The sequence below is a fragment of the Orbicella faveolata genome, unplaced genomic scaffold (genome assembly GCF_042242905.1).
Source record: "Orbicella faveolata isolate gen_17 unplaced genomic scaffold, um_ofav_v1 contig_4, whole genome shotgun sequence".
Lineage (NCBI taxonomy): Eukaryota > Metazoa > Cnidaria > Anthozoa > Scleractinia > Merulinidae > Orbicella > Orbicella faveolata.
Genome location: NW_028301569.1, coordinates 3,533,253 through 3,556,747, shown reverse-complemented (window position 1 = coordinate 3,556,747; position 23,495 = coordinate 3,533,253). Strand labels below are relative to the sequence as shown.

Below are 23,495 nucleotides of genomic sequence, written 5' to 3'. Positions count from 1 at the left end.
CGCTCCTGAATAATTTGCTTGGGGGCGCCAAATTGGTGTCCATAAAAAGATACAGACACAAAAACTCGAATTTTGCCGCATTACCCGATTAGAACTGCGTTCTCTCGAACGCAATAAAGCGATCCGCTCTAGCAAGAACTGTAACGGCGACAAGTGAGCATCCTTCCATGAGTAAAATATTTTCCCTTCAGTGTATCAGCATATTTTAAGGCGCTGCAAAAAGTCATTAGACTAAAACAATTGAGAAGCCCAAAGCCAATCGATGGAAAGTTGAAAGGAAACAAGAAGCTTCCACTTCAGTTGCAAACAAACAAACAAACAAAAAAGACACATATTGGCTTAAGACTACGGATCAAAAAGTGTTTAAAAGGTTCTCGGCAAAGGAACTAAAGAAAGCCTCAGGGGTTGAAAGAAACCATAAATACTGGACTATAATTTCAGTATCGATAAACAATGAAGTGTCACCCAGATTATCGGCCAAGGGAGGCTAAAAATATGCATATAAATTAGTTTGCACTTAGTTCAATGAATTTTTTCGGAAACATCGTCCACGGAGCCATTCTACTCGTGATAGTTTTCTTATTTAGCCCCGTGCTGCACAAACGTTTTGGTGAGAGTTTAAATTTCCTGCAAACTAGGTTTAGGGGTTAAAAAGGGAAAGCCATCAGCGTATTTAAGAGGAGCTTCCCTTACTAGATTATTAAGCTCCTCGATGTAAGTTCACTTGTGAAAAACAATGAAACAGTTTCTTTTCTACCACACATTTATTTGTCATTTCAACTCTTCAATACTAAGTCCCACAGATTTTTACTTAGAAGTCGTTCATACACTCGGTGAGTGGTTACCGTGCTAAACATTAGCCTCTAACTTAAGGTAGGACAGAGTACAGATTGTTACTACTAAAATCGGTTATGCGAGCAAGTTGTACAAGCATGCTTGGTTTACATGCCAGTTGCTCATTCTTTAAGGACACGAATCTCCAAGGTAGCTTTACCAGAGTTGGACATAGAGCCACGAAATTTCAGACCAGAACCGAGGGATCTCTCATGCCAACCACTTGCCTTGAAGGGGTTTGCGTCATAATACAAAATCATAGTACTGATCATAGTTGGCCCTTTTGTTTCCAGGGTACAGCTTAGCATTCCACCAATTCTGGTAAAAGTTATAATCAAACGGAACAGAAAACACTACAGCAAGTGTTTTGTCGATGCGTGGAATGTAGTAGGCCACGACTCCGACAACTCCCGTTGCAGCCTCGTCCAGACGTCTTGCGAGGTCCGTAAACTACGGCATACTCTGTGGAAAATAAAGGAAAACAACAAAAGAAACAGACAATCAATTAACAATTATTGAACTTGGTTATCGCAAAATATCTTGATTTGCCAGTAACCAGCAGATGAATTATTTGCCAAAGCCGATGGTTGAGGCAAATAATTGATCCGTCAGACACTGAAAAATCACGATATTTTGCGACAACCGAGGTTAACAATTGCTTTATCATTCAATGACCAAGTTTCTTTTCATATTATTTTAAAGCACTCTCCGACAACTCAAGGAAGCGATCCGTCATTTTTCACAAGGAAGCAGGGTTACAATTACGCATGAGCAGAATATTATTTGCAGCAAAACACGTTTAGACGGTACTAGGCGTAACAGACTATCATTTGTAAACAGTTATTTATGGGTAAGGTGGGGGGCTCTCAGCCTATGAAAAGAAAGAAAAAATGCATCGAATGATAAATATTTTTATTGGATACGAAAACCAGTAGGAATATTTGTCTCTCGGAACAAATAGACTTTAAACTTTGGACTTCAAGAAAGTATAACCCTAGAGAAGATATCTGTGCATGCCTTCTGCAAGCGTACACATAGATTTGAAATTTCGCAGTGTTAGAATAGATGTTACACATTTCAAGTCAAAATCACGACACAACGTTTCAGTTTAGAAAACATGCTTTTCATTGTCAATTCAACGGCGTTTAGAACTTTGTAATTATGAATACTGAAACTCAAACGTCGTGTCTTGCTTTTGAAATGTTTATCACATGTTTAAATATAAAATTAATATTAAGACCTCTCAACGAAAAACACTGTACTGAGTAATTTGTTTTTGGTCTGCGCTTTATTGACAACGGTTTAATTTTCTTCTTACTTATGAATCTCGGCTCTTTTTAAAAGAGGCCAATTCTGAAAAATAGGGATGTCACTTGGACAATCATATCACAAAACAAGCATGGCGTAAAAAGGCGAAGGGTATTTGTGCAAGAATCTTATCAGAAAAACAAATTGTTGTCTAACAAGGTGTAACAATCAAGTTGGTCATATTGTGTTGGTCAAGTTCAAGCATGATTAGTACTGTGCTAGCGAGCCTCATGTAAATACTGAATTCACTTTTACCATTATCAACAGAATAAGGCAAGTTTTCATCAGTGCCAGAAAAGAAGTAGGTAGAACCTTGCTGCCAACCAAGTCCACTTTGGTTCTCAACACCAACGGCGCATTTGCGGTTTACGTTAGCGAGAACATTTAGGAGGTCTTGTAGAGGGCCGACTGTAAGGTCGGCACATTTAATAACAGTTCCTGCACAAATAAATAAGCCAGTTAGTGGGATGTTAATAAAACCTTGTAAAGTTTTTATCAACCGAAATCTAGTTAAAACGTTACCAGAAGTCGTACCGATCTAGGGAAGCAGATAAAAGACTTGATAAAAGCAAAATCAAGGCGAAAAAAAAACTTGTTTCTAGCGAGTCCACATTAAGTTATCCGGTGGTTAAGTGTGAAGAAAACAAACTATTCTATCTACTGAATATTGGTGATTTATCAGGAGGATAGCGTTATCTACCTTTCGAGAAACCCGTGCCTGGCCCTTTCTCTGTCGCGCAACGTTACGCTCTCTCGTTACGCTCTCTCCCGAGAGCGTAGCGTTGCGTGAGAGAGAGGGCCATAACTACTCTAGTTACTCGTGTTAATGAGAAACTAGCCGGGGAGGTTATATTGGTATGTGCCGCTGTGTAAGGTAAGGTTTGCAAGCAATTTAGTCAGGGATAGCGTAAAGAAATCAGACAGTTTTGCTCTAGAATAGGATATAATGTCCCAAACAAGTGGCCAGGGTTTGAATAATTTAGTGTAGAGCAGGGTTCTTTACCCGGGGTTTCATAATAGAATATGAAACTCGAAAGTATATTGGCTCATTTAAAGCATGTTGGAGTACGATAGTGACAAAGTTTCTGCATGGAAAATAGCTACTCTGGTATAGAGTAGGGGCTTAAGGTGCCTTGTCTGATCATGGTCTGGTATAGGATAAGGGTTTCAGTGCTCCATGGGCACACCCCTACCCAATGACTTACAGAGTACCTACCCTGGGCAAACTAGCTAGCGTCAGACTACTTCCTAAACTATCAGTTCCTGATTTTCAGGAGTGGTGGCGAACCTTTACGATCTTTAGAGGACAAGTTCTGGAAAATTTTAACCCTTTTTCGTATAGTATTGTTCCGTGTGTATTCGTTTTTTCCGAGACCGATTCTAACTGGGGTTTATAACTATGGAAACAATTCATTTCATGTGTCCGTCTACTAACTACAATTACTAAAGATCATTTACCTTTGCGCTTGGACTTTTCGCTGTCTTGGTCTTCCAAGTCCTTCGGTCCCTGCAGTTTAGCTTCAGCGTTATGAAATCGTTTCAAAAAGACCTCCAGTTCCGATGTAGCAATCCAAAAGAAAAAAAAAAAAAAAACCCGTCATCTCATTCAGTTGGTTTTAATAACCTACCCAGTATTCCATGTAACCTACCCAGTATTCAATGTAACCTACCCATCATGTGCCACTGATTTTGTTGGCCACTGTATTTTCTATTCATGGTCAGGAGCATATGACATTCCATGTGACATGCTCCTGTCATGGTATAAAATAGTTATGCAACGCTCTCTAGTGGTACACCATGGAATAGTCCACTTATCACTTGTAATGTCTTGGTATACACACTCGCCTTAAGGTTCATGCGTGTACCGAGAAAATACAACGGACTCGTGGGATATTCCATGTTGTTATATAGACACGAGTGCTTTACTGGGAAATATACTCCTCGTAAAATTCATATCTTCTCGCCACCGTGTAATATCCTCTATGTATCTACTCGTAAGCGCTGCATAACTTGTACATGTATGCTGTCTTTAAAGTGGTAATGATTAAACACAACTGAGAAGCTAAATCTCACACGCTTTTAACATTCGATCACTTACTTTATTCATGTGCCCAACATTGTGAAAATTTATTTAAAAAAAAATAAAAAAAATCAAGTAATATTGTTCTTCTCAATGGGACATTAGCAACAGGAAAGAAAGTTATATTCGGTAAATAATTACTTACACTTTTCATACTTTCAAAGAAAGCATTTTTTGACCCAGCGGTAATCAGAAAAATTTATTAATAAAATCAAATAGCATGCTAATCTCCTATCCAACGACGTTAAAGCGCGGGAGATCTGGGTTAGAGTTAAATAGCGTGCAGTAAAGCAAGAATTGAATTGTTCAAGCGAAAAGTAAGATAATTTTGTCTACGGGGAAAAAAAATTATTTGACCTGGCGATTGGGAACCATTTAAGGAAAGTGGTCCAAGCCAGCATCTGCTAACAATGCTTCAGTTTCCCGCTTTGAAAAGAAAAAAAATGCCAAAATGTTAGAATAACAGTTAGCAATATTTTAAAACTATCTCTTGTCGCATTTTTATTTACACTTAATGCAATAATTTAACCTTTCAATGGCTTGAATATTCTGATTCTCATCTTATGGCGACAGCATAGTTGAATCAGTTTACAACGCACAATAAACATCAGCAACAACATGATGTGTTTACTTTATTTGTTGACTTTACATGTAGTTGTTTACTATATTTCTTTTTTTCTAATGAAGCGCGACAAATGTTTTTACCTTGCTTTTGGGCAGTTCTTTTGGTTCCTATGTGGAGAAAAAGATATCCAAGGACTTAGCGGCTATATTGTTTAGTGTCAAACCCATGCAAAGACGTTTTTCACCTTTTACAAAGTGTTAAAAATATAAATAAAATCCTTTCGCACGCAAATTAACTTAATGTATTTCAATGAAATTGTGGCAGTTTCAATTTTACTTTCTTGCTAAAGTCTTTACGTAAGCGCTGGTTTCAGCTAAATATCAGATTCTAACAAGCACCTCGATTTGTTGAAGTCAATGTTCACGCTCTTTCACATTTTTCATGCTCGTGTTAAAATTACAAGTTCATTCATGGCGTAAAACAGACCACAAATGCCATGGAAATTTCAAGAGAGACGCCATTTAGGGTTGCAAGCAGAGAGTTTGATTAAAGGCAATAACATAAGCCACTTCTTTATTTTACCTCTCCAGTTGGATTGTTTGCTTTGATCGCAAATCCAAAGGTAGTAGTAGTAACCGAAAGGATTAACGGCAAGGAGAAGATAAAACTGAGGTGGTCCATGTTCAACCTAGAAAACAATAATAAGAACGAAGAACATTCATTACCAATGACAAGCAGTTCAGCAGCGGAACGTTGCGTCAACGACGATTTCGGTAAATGTTGGAAACAAACTGATGATTATTAAAGAGACGGTTTAGACATAGAAAATACAAGAACTGACTTACTGTTTTCCACGCTGTATATGTATCTATTTCTGCGTAGCCTGATAAGCCTCTCTGGGAAATCTCTCTGAACAGATTGTTTTATACCGTGGAACCTTGCTGTAGCCACGAAAGTTATTTTTTTAATTCGTCTCCTTTTTTGCTTTGTCTTTGTTTGTATTTTAGTCAAAATATTTCTTGGCGCGTTCAGTTCAGTTTCTGCATTTATAAGTTCATTTTTTGCGTACTTTTTCCGTGCAGATTAAATGTAGACTAGTTTTTCGCGTCGTGTTATGTAATCGCTTATTGTTAATTATGTAACCTCATCAAGTCTATTATTTTGGCTCAAAATTCTGTATATAGCGTTGTGGTTTTTTTAAATTTGTATTCAGTCGTTGTTATTCCGGCGTGCCGTACAGATCTTTTGTTATATAGTCACGAGTGTTTTACTGGAAACTACACCACCCGTAAATCAAACTTCATGCGAAACCCTATCGGAGACTCGGGTGGCGTATTTTCCATATCTTCATTAGTGAAGATATCGATAATTTCACTATCAAGTTAAATTGTACTTAAATTTGTTGGTGTATGATCGAAACATCTTCGAGTCTTCCTCGAAAGTCTTTGGTAATCTTCGGAAATTTTCGGAAAACATTCGGAATATTCGTGTGACCCTCGGACAAGTTTTAAAGAATCTTCGGACATCGTCGGAAAAGCGTCAAAAACGCCGTTACAGTATGTCTATACAATAAAAAGAACATCGCACGTTAGTTCGAGGATATGAATTTTATGTTCACGTGGCAAGAACAATACCTCACGAATGAGCGAAGCTTTTTTCGTATTTGCTGTACTTTCACAGAAATTTACGAGAAACGGTCATCGTACTGTACTGGTCCGCAAATAATCCCGTCCCGCAAATGATCCCCAAATTGGACCGCAAATAATCCCGGCACCGAAACTGATTCCACCACAAAAGGTTAAGAGTGGCGTGGACTCCATGAAAAGTCTATAGATGGACATAAGTTTTTTAATTAAAGATCAGTACCTCAAGCATAATAGCACCAATAAAAAACGTGAAACAGACTACGCAAAATACCTAATTGACTCATGTCGACCTCAAATTTTTCGTTTGGGAAACGCCCCGCTTAGAACTTTTCCCTGAACAGCTGTACGCTACTTGTTATATCTGCGTCCTTGATAGACACGGGCTTCCATGAAAAAGCACAAGAGTTCTTCGTGCGAGGTACCTCAGTGCTCTTTAGATAGATTTATTTGCATGCCGTACTTGTGGAGCTGTCGCTTTTGGTCGTCCCATTTTCTTTTTAATATATAGATCGTTTTGACCGTCACGCGATAAAAAATAAATCGACAACCATCCAGTGAAAAAAGCTAAGAAATTGTGATGCTATGGAAGATGAAACTAGATGAGACACTTCTCCAAGGTTTAGGCCTGTGCGTTTCCCCAAACTTCAGGTATATGTCGAAATGTTTCCCAGAAATTTACGGATCCCGGTATGAAAACGCCATGTTGGTCTACATCCGCAGTACACCAATATTCAATTGTTCAATAATCGCCAATGTACTCAGTTTATTTCTCAATTAAATATGTAGTACGCGCTCAAAACAAATGGACCTTACTACCGATTTGACGCATTATAATCCATTTAATATTTTCGCTCGCACACGATTGGTCTAAACGCGTCACGTGACTGAATATGCTACGGCTAAAACTCGGGACTTCGAGAGATAATCATTCCCCGATTTTCAAAACAACACGCGTTGAGAAAAACTGAAATATTTGAAGGATAATAAGCATAATAACCTCCATTTGGCGCGAAAACATGTTCGGATATTTGCAATTGGACATTATCTGTTCCTCCAAACTTACAGTTTTCCTCAAACTACGCTCTCGGAAAGGTGATTCTCGGAACACATAATGTCCGCGGACAAATATCCAGGCTTATTTTCTCGCCAAATGGTGGCTATTATTGATTTGTAATCCATGGAATATTTCCGCCTTCGCACGATTGGTCAAAGCGCGCCCGTCCCTGACTGGATATGCTCAAACTAAAACTAGGGAATATCCGAGTAATATTCCGCAATGTCAAAACTGCGAAACATATTTGAAGGATAATAACACGGGATAGCCTTTTCGAACAGATAATGTCTGCAGACAAAAGAATCGCCTCCACAGATCGATTATACCAAGCCGAATTTAGTAAATCTACGATGTTTCATAAGAATCCGTTGCAAACTCATAAAACTATAGGATCCCAAAGTGAAAAAGAAATGTACGCCAGGGGATAAGCGTTGCCCCCCATGGCATACATTTCTTTGTAAAAATTGGCAAGTTCTTTGTCCCATCTTTTTATGAGTTCGTCACGAACAAGAACTTGAAGAAAAAAAAATGATTGCCGATTATTTCAAGCCTTACCAATCAACCATCCTTGTTTATTTTTGGTTGAGTATCCTTCTAATTTTGAAATTTATCATATAATTAAGAAGCAAAAAAAAAAACAGACTTGAAATCATCACAGTGTTCGTGTCGGTATCCTCAATTTCGTTCCCAGGCTTTCTCACTTTTCCCTCCCATTCTCTAAGGGAAAAGCCTTAGAAACTGAGTTATAGAATCCTTTACACTGCAGGCCAAAGACGGTCATCCTCTGCACGCGTAATCTCAAGTTGAAAGTCAAAAGAACAAAAGCAAAAAACAAACTATGTGAAGCGAAAAGAGTGAATTCATGTAGTGAAGGCCAAGTGAGAGCTTGTACGAAGTATAATTCCCCGCAGTCTGCTTTTGGTTTTCTGCCTGTTTCCACTCAAAACGTTTTACAGAGAAGAAAAAAGATACACATTTTTTTACAACTGAGAAAGAAATGATCTCGGAGACAGTTCTGCGTGCACACCGAACAAATTTGGCGACGAGCAGTGATTTGGCGCAGGGGTAGAATCGTACTGTAGGGGGGAGGAGGCCCTTTCTTCCGGGATTCTACAATACCCAGAGAAACTTATAGAACTTGTTTTGCGGTTCAGTTTCTGAGCTGGCCAGTTGTTCTGGGTTTTAAGGAACACCGAATAAACCTTTATGAACCTACAGGAGGAGACGAAGACTAAAAATGATCCCGAAACAGTCGTATATATAGAATATATGTAGGGTCACACTTGGACACATTATGTGGCACATAAAGAGGCTTTTTTAACTTTGTTTAATTCAGTGTTTTCTTTTAAATTGTAATTATATAATGAAAACACATACAATTAATTTATCACAACTTTGCTAAAGCTATTAGTTGCTATTCCATATCGACAAGCTCACTTTAACATGCTTAGTCACGTTGAAATAATTTGAAAGAGTTGTGATTTAAAACAACTGAAATAAAATCTTACCTTTCTAAACCAAATAATTAAAAGAAATCTTTGTAGTGCGACTTAAAATGTATTGATCTGTTTGCTTCTTTAGGTAATTTCAACCTCTTCCTGCTCTTCCTCTTCCTCTTTTCCATCTTCTGTCTCAAATTGTAATCTGTATTTCTTCACCGGATTACTAGCAGGTGAATCCTACAAAGCCTGAGGAGCGAAGAATTATACATGTATTTCAACTCATCTAATTATACTGTGAGGGGATCAGAGCAGCTAGTTGCCGGATTTGGTGGTCTTGAAGGTTCGATGAAAGCAATCAATATTAGAAAACAGACAACCTTCTCGCAACTAATATCACACTGACATACACCGCTAAGTCTTAATCTCTAAATCATGTGCCCTTGGATAGGAACAAATACATCAATTGAAAACGCATGTGGTAGATAAAGCAAATATATAAACAATAACCTTCATTTGGCGCGAAAATATGCTCGGATATTTGTCCGTGGACATGATCTGTTCCGAGATGCGAACAGTTTCCGAGAGCGAAGCTTGAGGAAAACTTTGAGCTTCGAGGAACAGATAATGTCCAAGGACAAATATCCGAGCATATTTTCAAAGACAAATGGAGGCTATTGTGTTTATTATCCTTCAAATATTTTTGGCAACACGCGCAGTTTCGAAAATCGGGGAGTATTCTCGGATATTCCGTTTTAGCTGGGGAATATTCGGTCACTGGACGCGTTTAGACCAATCGCGCGAGAGCGAAAATATTTGATGGATCATGACTGTTGTTATGCTTCAACCATTACCTTTTCCTCAGGTGAACCGCTTTTGTAGATTGACGAGGCAGACACAGCGACAGCAAGGCACTAAATCAACAATTTGAAACCCTAGAGAAGAAAATTAGGTAGATGAACTTTTTTAAAATTACTTCACTTATCAATTGAATTAGCGAGTGAATATTTTACAGTGAGGATCCCGCGGCATGCGGCACAAGTGTGACCTGTTTTAATTAATTCGTATTGTTTCGTGCAGATCATCTAATTAGAAGCCAGGATTGCTTGAAGAAATACAATTCAAAACCGCAAGTGATCGTGCGGGAAGGATAAAGTTCAAACTTTACAGTTTTGGTTTCTAAATCGTACTCGAAACTAATTTGCAGGTCCAAAATGTGAAGTGTTTACCACAAAACCAGATAAACAGGCATGTGGTTGACAGCCTATTTGCCCGGCAACAACTTAAAACTCAAGAAGTGATGAAAAATACTTTCTAGCGACAGTATAAATGCACTCTTGCGTACTTTAACTGGGAAATACGACAACATCTCTGGGTATATTTTGTTGTCTTGCTTTTCTGCATGGATCTAGCAGCAGACAAATGACAAACGAAAAGAAGGACTTGCCATTTTTCTCTTTTGAAAAAGCATCAAGTCTTCTTTCTTCTTGTAACTGATGCAAAGTAGTATGGATAAAGGTTCATATCAGCGAACCCTTAGTAAGTATTCTGAAGGCTGCTCAATGTCACCTCACTCCGGCTTAATCGGCTGATATTTGAAAATGTTACACCTTGATTTGACCCGACCTTGTTTCAGTGCATTGCTAGCAGAGCTGAAATGACAGGAAGTGGCGCTGAAACGGTGTCGCTATTTTCGACCAAAGCTCGTATGCCAGGTGGCCTCGCTTCATCACTTCCTTGAGACATGAATGCATAAAGCCTACCCAACTGTGTAATAATAATAAAACAATTGAGTATTGGATTAATAAATGTTTTGGGGCAATATGTAGCTGATTTTTAAAATTACAAAGACGTGCTCAATTAGCAATCAATTTACTTTTTCTTGGGTTTATTCTCATGGATCGTAAAAGATTTTCGTAATGGTAGCGTGAAGTTACGGTAAAGGACCTCTTCACCCAGGTTTAGGTTTTTGCAACGCACAGTAGTACTGCAACTGAAGGAAGTGTAAAAGGGGCAAAAAAAGATATCTTTTATCATAGTAAGGATAAAGATAAATTGCCAGAGCCCTCAGGAGTAAAATGTGTTCAAAGTCTTACTGAGAATTACCGCTGATTCAGTGTGAGAGGTCATGTTTACGGCAAGCAAAAAATCGAAAAAACTAAGATTGCTTTAGAACTACTAGAACTGACAGTTCCAAAAAGCTAAAACGAGGACATATTGAAAAGAATGGTACAGCAGTCTGAATATGAAAAATTATCTTATAGCAACTGTCCCAATGATCGTTACTTCCTCTTTCCATCATCATTTGAATACACTATTTAATATATGGGGAGTCACTGTGATCTAGGCACAGTACTGGTAGAATATCGGCCCGAGGTCTTGACAGTACGGATCGAACGCCTCGACGTCCGTACAAAAAAAAAAGAAAGACGGAGGGCTGATATTCTCCCAGTACGGTCCCGAGTATGCATGGTTAATAAGAGATTACAGGGCTGAAAATATTTGTATTTATATAAAACAAATCCCACAATCACGGACTGGAAAAAGCGCGCAATTCTGACTGGGAGCCGTCTGACGTTAAACAAATCAGAAGGGAAGGAGAGTTGGAAGAAAAAGAAAAGGATTAGTTTTGTTCTTTCAGGAACGTAAGCCATGCAACAAACAGCTTCAAGAATGATCGCGCGGGCCTCAAGAGTGATCACGCGGACTTCAAGAGCGATCACGAGGGCTTCAAGAGTGATCGCGCGGGATCATTCAGGACAGCGCTCGGTCCATTTACTGAGAGAACATTAGACCGGCAATAGAGCAATCTAATTGGTTGATTTTAGTTATTGGCCCTCTGAACTAACTTAGTCAAGTTACAAACTTATTAAAACATGACTCACAAGATTTTGTATTGTTCTTTCTTTGTTTTTTTGTTTTTTGCGGATAGCGTGACATTTGAGATAAACAACAAATCAAGTTAAAATACATCCGAAAAAAGAGGGAAATTCTAAACTTTTCAAACAAGTTTTGTTTCAATTTTTAAGTCGATAGATCTTAGTTTTTGGTATATTTTGCTTATAATAAACCTGACTTCTCACATTTTATACAGAGACACTTCACATGTTTCATTCTCGAAGGTTTCGGTATTAAATATCTCCTCCTTCTCACTACGATGATGTAAGATATCTTTAGTCTCACCCCTTTTGCACTTCCTTCAGTTATGGTACTACTGCACATCGCACAAACCTGAACCGAACACGTGTAATCCAGTTCCTGAACCTCCACACAACTAGAGAATGATCTTAGCGCCGCCACTGGGTACATGAATGATTTGAACCGGAACCGGAACTGGTTGTACCATGCGCAGTACTACCATAACTGAAGGAAGAGCATTCTCGTCCCCAGAGCCCGCGATCCTTCTGACCTGCGGCAGGGATCGAGGGCTCTGGCCGGACCCGATTTTCTGAGCATGCGCACAGTATTCGTTTCGTATTCTCAGCCAATCAGATTTGCCAGATTTGACGGGAAGTCCGTGAATCGGGGACTTCCGGTGTTGGACCAGCCCAGAGCTCTATATCTCTTATTATTATTATTATTATTATTATTATTATTATTATTATTATTATTTATTTATTTATTTTTATAATTACATTACATTCATTAAGTTACACTGCCACACACTTCTACACTACATAGTAATTTACTTAATTACTTTACATACTACTTTTACATTCACATTGTATACTACACTACTTCACACTACTTATACTTAACACCCGAAACGGAAATAAATCAATAAGGTTTACAACGCTTACAACACTACATAAGTGTCTCTAATTAGTAAGAGGCTTCCACTTTCCTTTGTGGATTTTAAGTCGGTTGTTCTTTATGGCTATAGATAGTTCATTGGATTCTGTGTGATCTAATTTTATCATGAGATGACGCAATGATGGTAAAATATTCTTCCGACGACTGTGGTAAATAACTAGCTTTCCAGCGATGGTAATATGATTTAAAAGCAACCAATGAGTCCTTTTTTGCGTCAATCCAAAAATTATGTCACAGTCGTTTAGAGAATCGATAGCAATGTGCAAGGATTTAAGCTAAAGAACAACAGACATCCAGAATGCTACAATGAAATCACATCTACAAAACAGATGCTCGAGAGATTCATCTGAAAATTTGCAAAAAGTGCAGAGGAGTGAATCAATCATTTTCATTTTGTATAAGGATTTGTTGGTAAAAATTATTCGATTTAGTAATTTATACCGAAAAACTCTTGTTTTAGTGTCAAGCGTGACAACATGAGGAATTTGATAGATCACTTCTCAATTAAGATAAGCACTATTCTGAAACAAGGTACCAAATTTATGCCGTGCTGAAGGATAGACCTGAATAATTTCTATAAGGTTCCAATACAATTTCGAGGAGGTGATTGAATCAAGAGGAAGAGTACTATCTTTTAAGGAAAGAGTGTACCTGAGCATGATATTCAGAGAGTCAGCTGAAGTGTTAGCTGAAGTTTCAGCTGAAGTGTCAGCTGAAGTGTCGTCTTTGGAGTTGATGAGCTTTTTCCATGTGAGAGGAATGGAATTGAAGAGACCAAACAGTAACAAATAATCATTAAAATTTAGCCTTTCCGCTTTGAAAAAGGTCCAAGGTTTAAGGCTACCACTATTTTTTAAGATATTAGCAAGAGATATGAGACCTTTTGAGAAGAGCGTCTTGTTGAAAATAGGTTTACCACCGATGCAGAGGAATTGGTTATTCCATAATAGTTGATTTAAGGCTTGTTCACGGGACAAAATGGGTTTTACGGATAGATTGCACCAGACTTCGAAACATTCCCTATAGAAATTTGGAAGACAGCTTAGGCAAGTCAGCAACACTGAAATTGCAATGCAAGAGAAACAGTTACCACCATAATCTTTCAGAAAAAAGGAGAGTATTTGCCTCGAAGGGCTAATATAATCTTCAGTATATTTCCTAAGACACATAATACGTTGCGTAACGATCATTGTCTGAATGTGAGGCATTCTCAATCTGCCGTTTTTATAGTCGCTTATGAAAGCAAGGCGCTTTATCTTATCCTTACCTTTCCAAATGAAGCTATAAATAGTAGAATCGATTAGCTTAATAATATTTTTTTGTAAGGGAAATGAGAGATGCACGAAAAATAAACTTGGGTATGACAAATGTCTTCACAATTTGAATTTTCCCATATAAAGTGAGGTGTCTCCATTCCCATCTTTTCAAAGTTTTCGATAGCGATTTCAATATATTTTCGAAATTTAGTTCCTGTCTTTTGCGCAAATCATAGGTGAAATGGACGCCTAGAATTTTCATAGGTTTGTTAATTTTCTCAATGTTGATGTGTGAGGGGTTGTAATGGTTTCTCCCAAACCACAGGGCTTCAGTTTTCTCAGTATTCAGATCACATTCCAAATCTATCTAGCGTGATGGAAAGGCGTTCAAAGGACTTAATACCTTGTAGAAATGTCGTCAGGTCATCGGCAAAGGCTGTTAATTTAATTTACCTGTTTTCCACCATAATTCCTCTTATGTTCTTGTCGTGCCGAATATTAATTAGCAAAAGTTCAAGGGCAATAATGAAAAGGTACGCTGACAGCGGATCGCCCTGTCTTACGCCTCTGCATACTTCAAACATTTGGGTTGAAAAACCATTGTTTAGAATGCAGCTTGATATATTGCAGTATAAAACGGAAACCCATGAAATGAACGATTTACCAAAATGAACGAATTTAATGCTTTGAATAAAAAAGACCAACTTAGTGAGTCAAAGGCTTTTTCGAGATCAAATGCAACCATAAGTCCAGGTATTTGTTTAATTTTGGTGTATTCCATGATATCGTCAATTGTGCGAACCGCATCAAATATCGTTCTGCCTTTGACATAAGCGTATTGATCAACTTGTATAATCGCTGGTGAAACGTTTGCTAAGCGTATAGCAATGGCCTTGGCGGCGATCTTAACATCGACATTTAAAAGGGAGATTGGTCGCCAATTCTTAATGTATCTCCTGTCTCTATCTTTCTTGCCGATCAATCTAATAATAGCTTGTTTTTGTCAATTAGATAATTCACCATGCTCGTAGGGATAATTTAAGGCATCAGTGAGTTGATGACCTAGTAAGTTCCAGAAACCTTTGTAGAAGTCGGCCGTAAGACCATCATTACCGGGAGCCTTACCATTTGAAAACATTGGCAGAGCTTCATAACATTCCACGAGCGAAAGCTTGCCTTCACAAGCCATCATTGATTCTTCCCTTAGAATCGGAATGTTGTTGTCTTCATTATGGATTGTGGATTAACCGATATTCTTCCTTTAGAATCAAAAAGCCGGCGAATGGTAGCTTGACCGGATCTTGAGTTTTCTAGATTAAGGAAATATTTCCAATTTTTTTCGCATTTTTCATAGCAATTGATTCTAGATCTCACTATGTTACCGCGCACAATATAGTCGAATAATAGTTCATATTCATATTTCGCAGCATCAAGGTCGTACATATTTTTTTCTGAAGGATCACTATTACACGACAAATCGCATTGCTTAACTTTCTGTTCAGCTGTCGCAAGACGGGCTCTGCGCTCTCTAACTTTTTGCTTGCTGTATTTAATTGATGCTTGTCTAATTCTGTATTTAATTAAGTCCCATAAGACCTGTTTGTCATTAACATCTTTGAATTCGTCAAGCCATTCAGGATAATTCGAAGAGATGAGTTGAATATAAGAAGCGTCCTCTAAAAGGCTAGAGTTGAATTTCCATGCAATAAGAAGGACCAAATTTTTGCTCATCTAAACTATTAAGCGTTAGAGTAATTGCCGAGTGATCCGACTTAATGGCAGGAATTATATTTGTTTCGGTTAAATCATCTTGAATTTCCGTGCTAACGAGCCAGTAATTCAAGCGTCGTCTTACTAAGGGTTTTTTCTGCGTCCAAGTAAACTCCTTTTTTTCAGGTTTATGAATTCTCCAAATGTCGATGAGGTCATTTTCTGTCATTATCTTATTGATTTTTTTGACAGATGGCTTGGACTCGATTCTTCCTCCTAAATTATCAAGACTGGGGTCGAGATGGCGTTAAAGTCGCCACCAAAAATGATTTGGCAGTTACGGTCCAGATCCAAATTTTATAGAGTATTAGCAACACCATCAAAGAAAACACATTGCTCCTGATTGCTCGTCGGTGCATATAAATTTACGAGAATGAAAGGTGCATCTTGAACGAGAGCTTCCACAAAGATATATCGGCCCTCGCTATCCCCCAGCACGTGCTTGATATCAATTTGGAGGTTTTCATGGAAACTGAGCATGAGAACACCTTTACTATGATTTGTGCCGTGCGCAAACAACATTTTACCTCGTCATTGCAGCTAAAATTGATTTTCAGTCTCTTGGGAACTGTAGGTTTCTTGCAGAAAAGCGATGTCAACCTTTTGTTTCTTTATCCATGTTGAAATTGTTTTACGTTTATGAAAGTCACGAATCCCTCGAGCATTAAGGACAACAGCTTAAAATTAAAATTAGCCATTTTCAAGTAAAAGTGTTATAAATAAGATCTTACAACAATTGAAAGTGGAGCCTAGCGAACAATACTTGACACGCCTATTGAAATTCTGAAATTCTAAAACCTTTATGCACACACACGAAACAAAACACACAACAACGTACAGCGATATACATACCCACTGCCCCAAGACAAGTTGTAAGGGCGTCATCCTCTCCAGGCGTCATGTACGCCCAGCAGCACTAACAGCTATTGAAAAATACCTGCCTACGTCATTGTTAATTAAAAATAAAAAAAAAACAGCTCTTGCATAATTATGGAAAGCACTTTACAGGAATAGCTATTCGAATAAAGACAACAACAAAGTGAAAACTGAGTCAGAAAAATGGATCGTTTGCTGGGATATATTTGCCACTAAGATATAGACGGTCGGGCTGAGCTTTGTTAAAAATCGCTTTTAAAACTCTTCGCTTCGCCTCCTTAAATTTAGACATTTGGGCCTTACGCAAATTGTACAACTCCTTAGGAATGTCTTCATACACAGCATAGTTAGTACCCTTTAACTTACTTCGCGCCAGCTCCAAAACTTCCTGACAGTCAGAGCAGCGAAGAAATCTGGCCAAAATTGGACCTGGGCTCTTTCTGTTAGGTTTTTCAAGACGATGAATGGGTTGAAACTCAATTCTCTTCTGTGGTTCCGTCATCGATAGCTCGTCTGCCATAAACTTGTAAATAACTGCCGCTGTGTCCTCGCTTGATCCTTCACGGGCATCAGAGATGTCATTTGAAGTAATCTTTTCTGGGATGCCTACAAATTTAAATTTCTCTCTTCTGCTGTAGGTTTCTGAATACAGAATCTGTTTGGGCAGTTCGTCGATGTTCGAAGAACAATTATCTTTGATGTCGTAGGCATTCTTCTTCAAATCTGAAATATCGTCTTCACAAAAGCATAAACTTTCTTTCAACTCATCTACCGATTTGTTGATAGTCTTGGTTTTTTGAGTCGAGAACGGAGACTTCTTTCTCAAGTTGGCTCATGGACATTTCGATGCTAGATACAGAAGTAGAGAGGTTGTTCAGACGAAGTTCAATCTCGTCTAGCGTGTCAAGCTTGGACAGTTTAGCTAAGATAAGGTCGACTTTCTCGGCCAAACCTTCCGCCATTACGATAGCTTCGAGAATGGTGTCGTCGCAGCTGGAACTTTGTTTCCTTTCCTTTCCTTTGCCCCAGTCAAACGCACAAAAACGTCAGGTAACTTTGGACTTCTCAAATTACTTTCAACAGTAGAATTCAGCTTATCCATGAACAGAATATTAGGCAAAGTAGTAAAATTTCTGCGGATAGTTGCAAACACGTCTTCACTCCTCCATGACACGTGCGTTTTCCTTCATAGAGCTTGCTTTTTTATAATATTTTTCGATTTTTTTGTCTACCCCGTATAAATTAAAAAAAAAAAGAAAAGATCCCACCTCATCAGAATTAAACAAGGACAACAAATTTAAAACATTCAAATTTCAATAAGTTTTCAAACATTGGAATAGCACGCTGCTATTTGTTTTTCATAAATAAATGGGTGTCTGCATTTTCTAATCCATTTTGTGTAAATGTTCTGTTTTTATCACAGAAGTGTTTCTTTACATCCCCCATGCGGCTCTGCCTGCCTTGTCGGCTCGTGCTCATCCCCCAATGGTGGAGTTGTTTGTCCTGCATTTAAATTACCGTTGACTCCAATTTATCTTGGTCCAACAATTTTGCTTTCAAGTTCCTTAGCTTCTGCAGTAGTTTCTCGTGACAACAACTGAATCAAGGTTTTCTTGCGTTTTGCGCTTTGCTTGCTAGTTTCCATGATGATTTGTATAAAAATGGAATTGCACACTTTTGATTATATCATTTCCCTTAGTTTGAAAACAAATTATTTTAATCACCTGTCTATAATTTAATGAACTAATTTGCATCATTTCATTAGCAAACTATGGTTAAGTGTCTGGCAATTTTTAATCTTCAGTACACGTGAGCTAAATTTATTATGCACTGGGAAAAAGATCTTCAATAGAAAGTAATCAATAGATATATATCATAGGAGAATTTTGAACCGCTAAGTGCATCGAGCAAGCGGTGATTTGCAATGTTTGGTCGTTCCCTTGTTGTTCTTAACACGTTAAGCATTTTTCGTACCTCGGTTTCTGTACTAAGAGTTTAAGTAATGGCATTAAAATATCTGAAATATTCATGCGTTTACCATGCAAAATTTTGTGATTTACAATTCTGTCTGACACCTCGCCGCCACAAGGGTCGTTGTTTTCCAAATAGGAAATATTCTTCTTGTATTGTTTCATTTTCTTGTAATGTTAAAAATCTGTGTTACCTTTGCGTTCCTACGATACACAGAACTTGTTTAATACTACTATATGTTACGTTCAATAATGCTGCTTATTTTCGCGAGAGACGATGGTCGTATCGAGAGGTGATTGTCGTTTCTGTTGGAGTCATCCTAACAGCGTGCAAGAAACTGTTTATTAAATGCTATTTTTAAGAACTTAACTCTATCTTTATCTATTTTTTTGCCGTTAGTTTTAGAACTAATGTTTCCTCCATACGCGTGTATCTCTTAGGCCGGGTATCAGTTAGCCAGCAAACAGGGTCAATTTCCAGCCATGTTTAGTGGCTACGTTTGGTCAATAAAGAATGATTCCAGTTATAAAATTCAAACAAACGTATATTTACTTATTTTTTAATTCCTGTTATTATCCGTCAAACAGCTGTGAGATGAGCACTCTCTCCCAGGCATTGGAGCGCTTACATGCTAGACTCCAATATGCAAATGTGTCACTCACTCGCTCACTCACTCACTCAGATGTAGACACTGCTCGTAATTAGTCGGCCCGAACGAGAGCGCCCGAGTCCGACGCCAGGTTGGAATAGTAACCGCGCCCGACGCCATATTGGAATAGTAACCGAGCCGGACGCCATATTGGAATAGTAACCGTAAAGTCAGTGCGAGCCGACTACTCAATGCGTCCATCGTGCTAGCCCGAATATTGATGATTTTGTAGCCTTTACACAACCGTTAATATTAGGTGTTTCGCTGAATTGAAGTGGAGTTGACTTCGAATGTTCGAATTAGTACTATGGCCAACTTAAAGGGTGAATTTCAGGAATTTTTGAGTCGTCCAGGCGTTCAAAATGACCAGGAGATGTGCATTTGTTTGCTGGAAAGTGACCTGAAAAGCTGATGTGGTAAGCTTTGATGAGAATGTGTCTTATTCCTCGACCTTAATGAGCTTATATGAGCGAAACGAACAACTTTTAATGAACGTAACAGCTATTGAATATAAGACAAACATCGGCACCATTGTATAATATTGTAATTTCATTTTTATAATTTAGTAACATCTAAACCTGAGGCCAGCCGAAATATTGTTTTAACTCTGCGACGTTGTCTCAGCCTTGCAGTAGTGACGTATTATCGTTTTACTTTTCAAGTTGAATTAAATGCAATGAAAAACGTTTGTGAGCTCGTATGACTTGAATACATGCAAATTTTTCCAGTAGGCAGATCAGCATCAAGATCTGGGTGTAAGGGAGGGGGGGGGGGGGGGAGGGGGGAAAGTAGTCTATGATTTGTTGTGCAGGAGTGTCCTATGTGACCCAAGAACCCTTAGCCTTTGCCACTCCATGTTCTGCTGCAAGTTTGCCACCCTAGCTATTCTGGACGTATGTCTTTGTAATATGTGTGCAAAAAAAAAAAAAAAAAGCCAACGAAAAAAGCCTACACTTTGTGAGTTAAGTGCAACCTTGCATGGTACAACCCCGCTTCTTTTAACAGCATTTAATAATACACCAGTAATTGCAAGTTCACCAATATGTTTCATCTCTAGATTACCTAATACACGAGTTTGGCCATTGGTCTCCTTTGATTTCCTTATAAACGGTTCCTGCCGGATTACCCCGCTAAACGAGGTGTGAAAAACCGCGAAAGCGGCGTTATATTCCAAGTCAACTTTTCATACTGCCTCTGGTGGCAATTAGTAGAGTGCAAAATAATAGCCTTAGACATTGAAGAGCAGCCGCCAGCGGATCCCACCTCAACTTCTTCATTGTTCTCCATTTACAGTGTTTACATTAGTCAGTATTATAAATATAAAAACAGGAGTAGTTTTCACATATGGAATAAACTGAAATCAAATATAATTAGCGGAATTTTTAAATCCTGTTATTTTCCGTCAAACAGCTGTAAGCAGAGAGCTTTCTCCCAGGCTTAAGGGGAAAGAACAACTCGTCTCATAAAACTCATAAAATAAAATGAATAAAATAAACAAATAACTAAATGTAACTGCACCAATGTAACGTTGTTCCTACAAGAAGATAACAGCAGGACAAATAACAAAGTTTTGCAGGATCGTTGTATAATTTTTATAATTATAGTTATTTGTAGTTTTTTTTTCATTTATTCGTGCGCCTTTTTCTCCTGCCGATTATGAGAATTTCTAACCTTCTGGATTTTGAAATAATTACCTTGCTGCGGAAAAATGAAATTTTTGGGATTCACGTAGAGAAAAACAAGAAAGAAAATTATCAGGTTGAAAAGTGATCTGAAATTACTATGTAAAGCCTTAAATAATGTGAGGCTGTTTTCTCCTTTTGTTTCCTAGAACTTTCTTTTTTTAAAATTGTGCTACATTGTTGTCTGAACCGACTCTAATATATAGATTTAGGCCAGCCTAAATGCGTAGCTCCTGGGCCGGGTTGTTCAGAGCCCAATTAAGCTAACCCGGGGAGAGGTAGAATTTTGATTGGAGTTTTGTAACTTTGCGGCGAGGCTTTCTGTATATTGTTGAGTTTTAATAATCACCATATACACAAAACAAAGCAGCAAAAAACATTTGTATAGAAGAAAAAAATATAATCCGGTTAACTTTCAATCCTGGGTTAGCATTCACCGGCTTTCAAACAATCCTGCCTTGTTTTCATCAAGTTAACCTGACATGAGCGCGGGATCCCATCGAAAACTAGCACCTGCAGTGCTTCTCGAAAACGATGGCGTCGCAATAATTACGTGATCTCGGTTATGAATTCAAAGAAATATTTATCTGTAGATTTTCCGCTTCCTTCTGTTTCTTCTTCTTGACATGTATAACATGTATCGATGCATGCATCTCGTAGGCCCTGTTTACTTGGAGGGAGGGTGCCCAGTATAAACGAACTACCTTGGAAGAGACAACTTTTCATACGCAGTGCTTCTCGAAAACGATGTCGTCGCAATGATCTCGTGATCTCGGTTATCGAGTCTTCTGCCAACACAAATCCAAATTGACTGATATCTTTAATTCCTCCTTCGTAGAGTTGGCGGGGATGATTCAAATGCGTTTTCACAATGAAACCTCCGTTTTCAATTTCCTCTCTGCCGTAGTGTGGACGGCGCCTTAGGTTCTGCTCGAAATTGCCACGCATCCGCGTCCGACTACAATTTAATGGAGATGAGAAAAGCTATAACCGTGAAAAGGGGCACTGTGAACAAACCACCAAGGAAAAAGCCCAACTTCGATATATTAAAATTCAGCTTAAAACAACAGACGTCAGCACGAGGCTCCGAAGAATAACCACAGCGCTTGTGGGATCTATTCCCAGGAGCCTCTTGCCGAGGTCTGTTGTTTTAGGCTGAAATCAAATATATCGAAATTTGTCTATTTGCGATTACACTCATCTTAGTGGCAAAGTGGAACACGCGAGCAAGCGATATCAGCAAATCAAAGTGAAGGAGCCTTGACGAGTCAGATTCGAGAAAAGATGAATATCACTTTATTCAGTACCACATCGTCTGATTGTGGTTTTTCCCTTTCTCCTATAAATCCCCAGAACACTTACCTGATCTTCGCACTATATTCATCGCCAGAATCGTCGCGAACGCTGTCACCTGTCCTCTTACCGCTGTGCTCAACATCCTGGCCATGGTGATGGTGGCAGTGATAACCAAACGACACCTTCGCACCAAATCTAACATAGCACTCGCCTGTTTAGCCACGACTGACCTTTTAGTTAGTATAGTTCTTCAACCTCTACTTATTGCTGCGGCAAGTTTACTTCTCAAAAGTGAACCCATGTTTTGTACTCTAGGAAAACTAACAAAAAGTGCCTCATTTATATGTGTATTGGCTTCACTTCATCATTTGGATTTGATGAGCGCCGAACTTTGTCCTGCGATTTATCACCCCTTTGCATACGAGGCCCTGGTCACTGAAGTTACACGACAACCATTGTACTGCTTTTTATTTCCTTCTAATATCTGTGCTGTTATTCTGATCTCTTTCAAGGAAAGAATCCCTTTCACTATAAATGTTGCTGCTTTGTATGTTTTTACTTTATTGCCACTTGAGTAGGATGTGGGAAGTGTCGGTTTTTAACCCCATAATTTTCTTTTTCTCTATCGCGGACAACAAGATTACTATTTTACTGCACAAAAGCAATGATTTTCAAAGTTGAATAGATGTAAATGTTTCATTATGGAGCAACAACAGAGAGGAAGCGAATCTATTCTACATATTAGACAAAACAAGTTTAGAATATTTTCGTAAAAAAAAAAGTTTGTAGTTTTACCCCGATTTCACAAAGTTCTAAATTTTGTAAGCCTATTTCGTCCCCCTTGGAGGTTCGAAAATTCAGGATTCCACTGTTACTTTCTTTTTATCGTTTGAACTGCATGTGCAAGGAGAGAAGCAGCAGGGAATTGAAAACAATGGGGAAAATATTATATGGAGATAATGAAAAACTTTGTTATCTGTCGCACCTCAACGGAACCTTGTCGACAAAGCTACTGAATGTTACATGATTGCAGTTAAAATTGTGTTTATTTTCTTTACTAAAAGGTATATAAAATTTTTTTTTTCCTCAACTGCTAATTGACACACTGTCTCACAGCTGTTTAACGGAAAAAACCGAAATATAGAACATACTCTCATTAGATTTTATTTGAGCTCCATTCTCATTTATCTATAGCTTGCAATTTTCTTTTCCAAAAAAAAGCAAATTACTAAAACTGCAGACAGAGCAGACGAGGG

General features: G+C 38.3%; 1 pseudogene; it reads right to left on the bottom strand.

Moving 5' to 3' along the window:
• Window positions 1-745: 745 nt before the first annotated feature.
• On the bottom strand, window positions 746-3,900 carry LOC149101018 (DELTA-actitoxin-Afr1c pseudogene; annotated as a pseudogene).
• Between the last annotated feature and the right edge of the window lie 19,595 nt (window positions 3,901-23,495).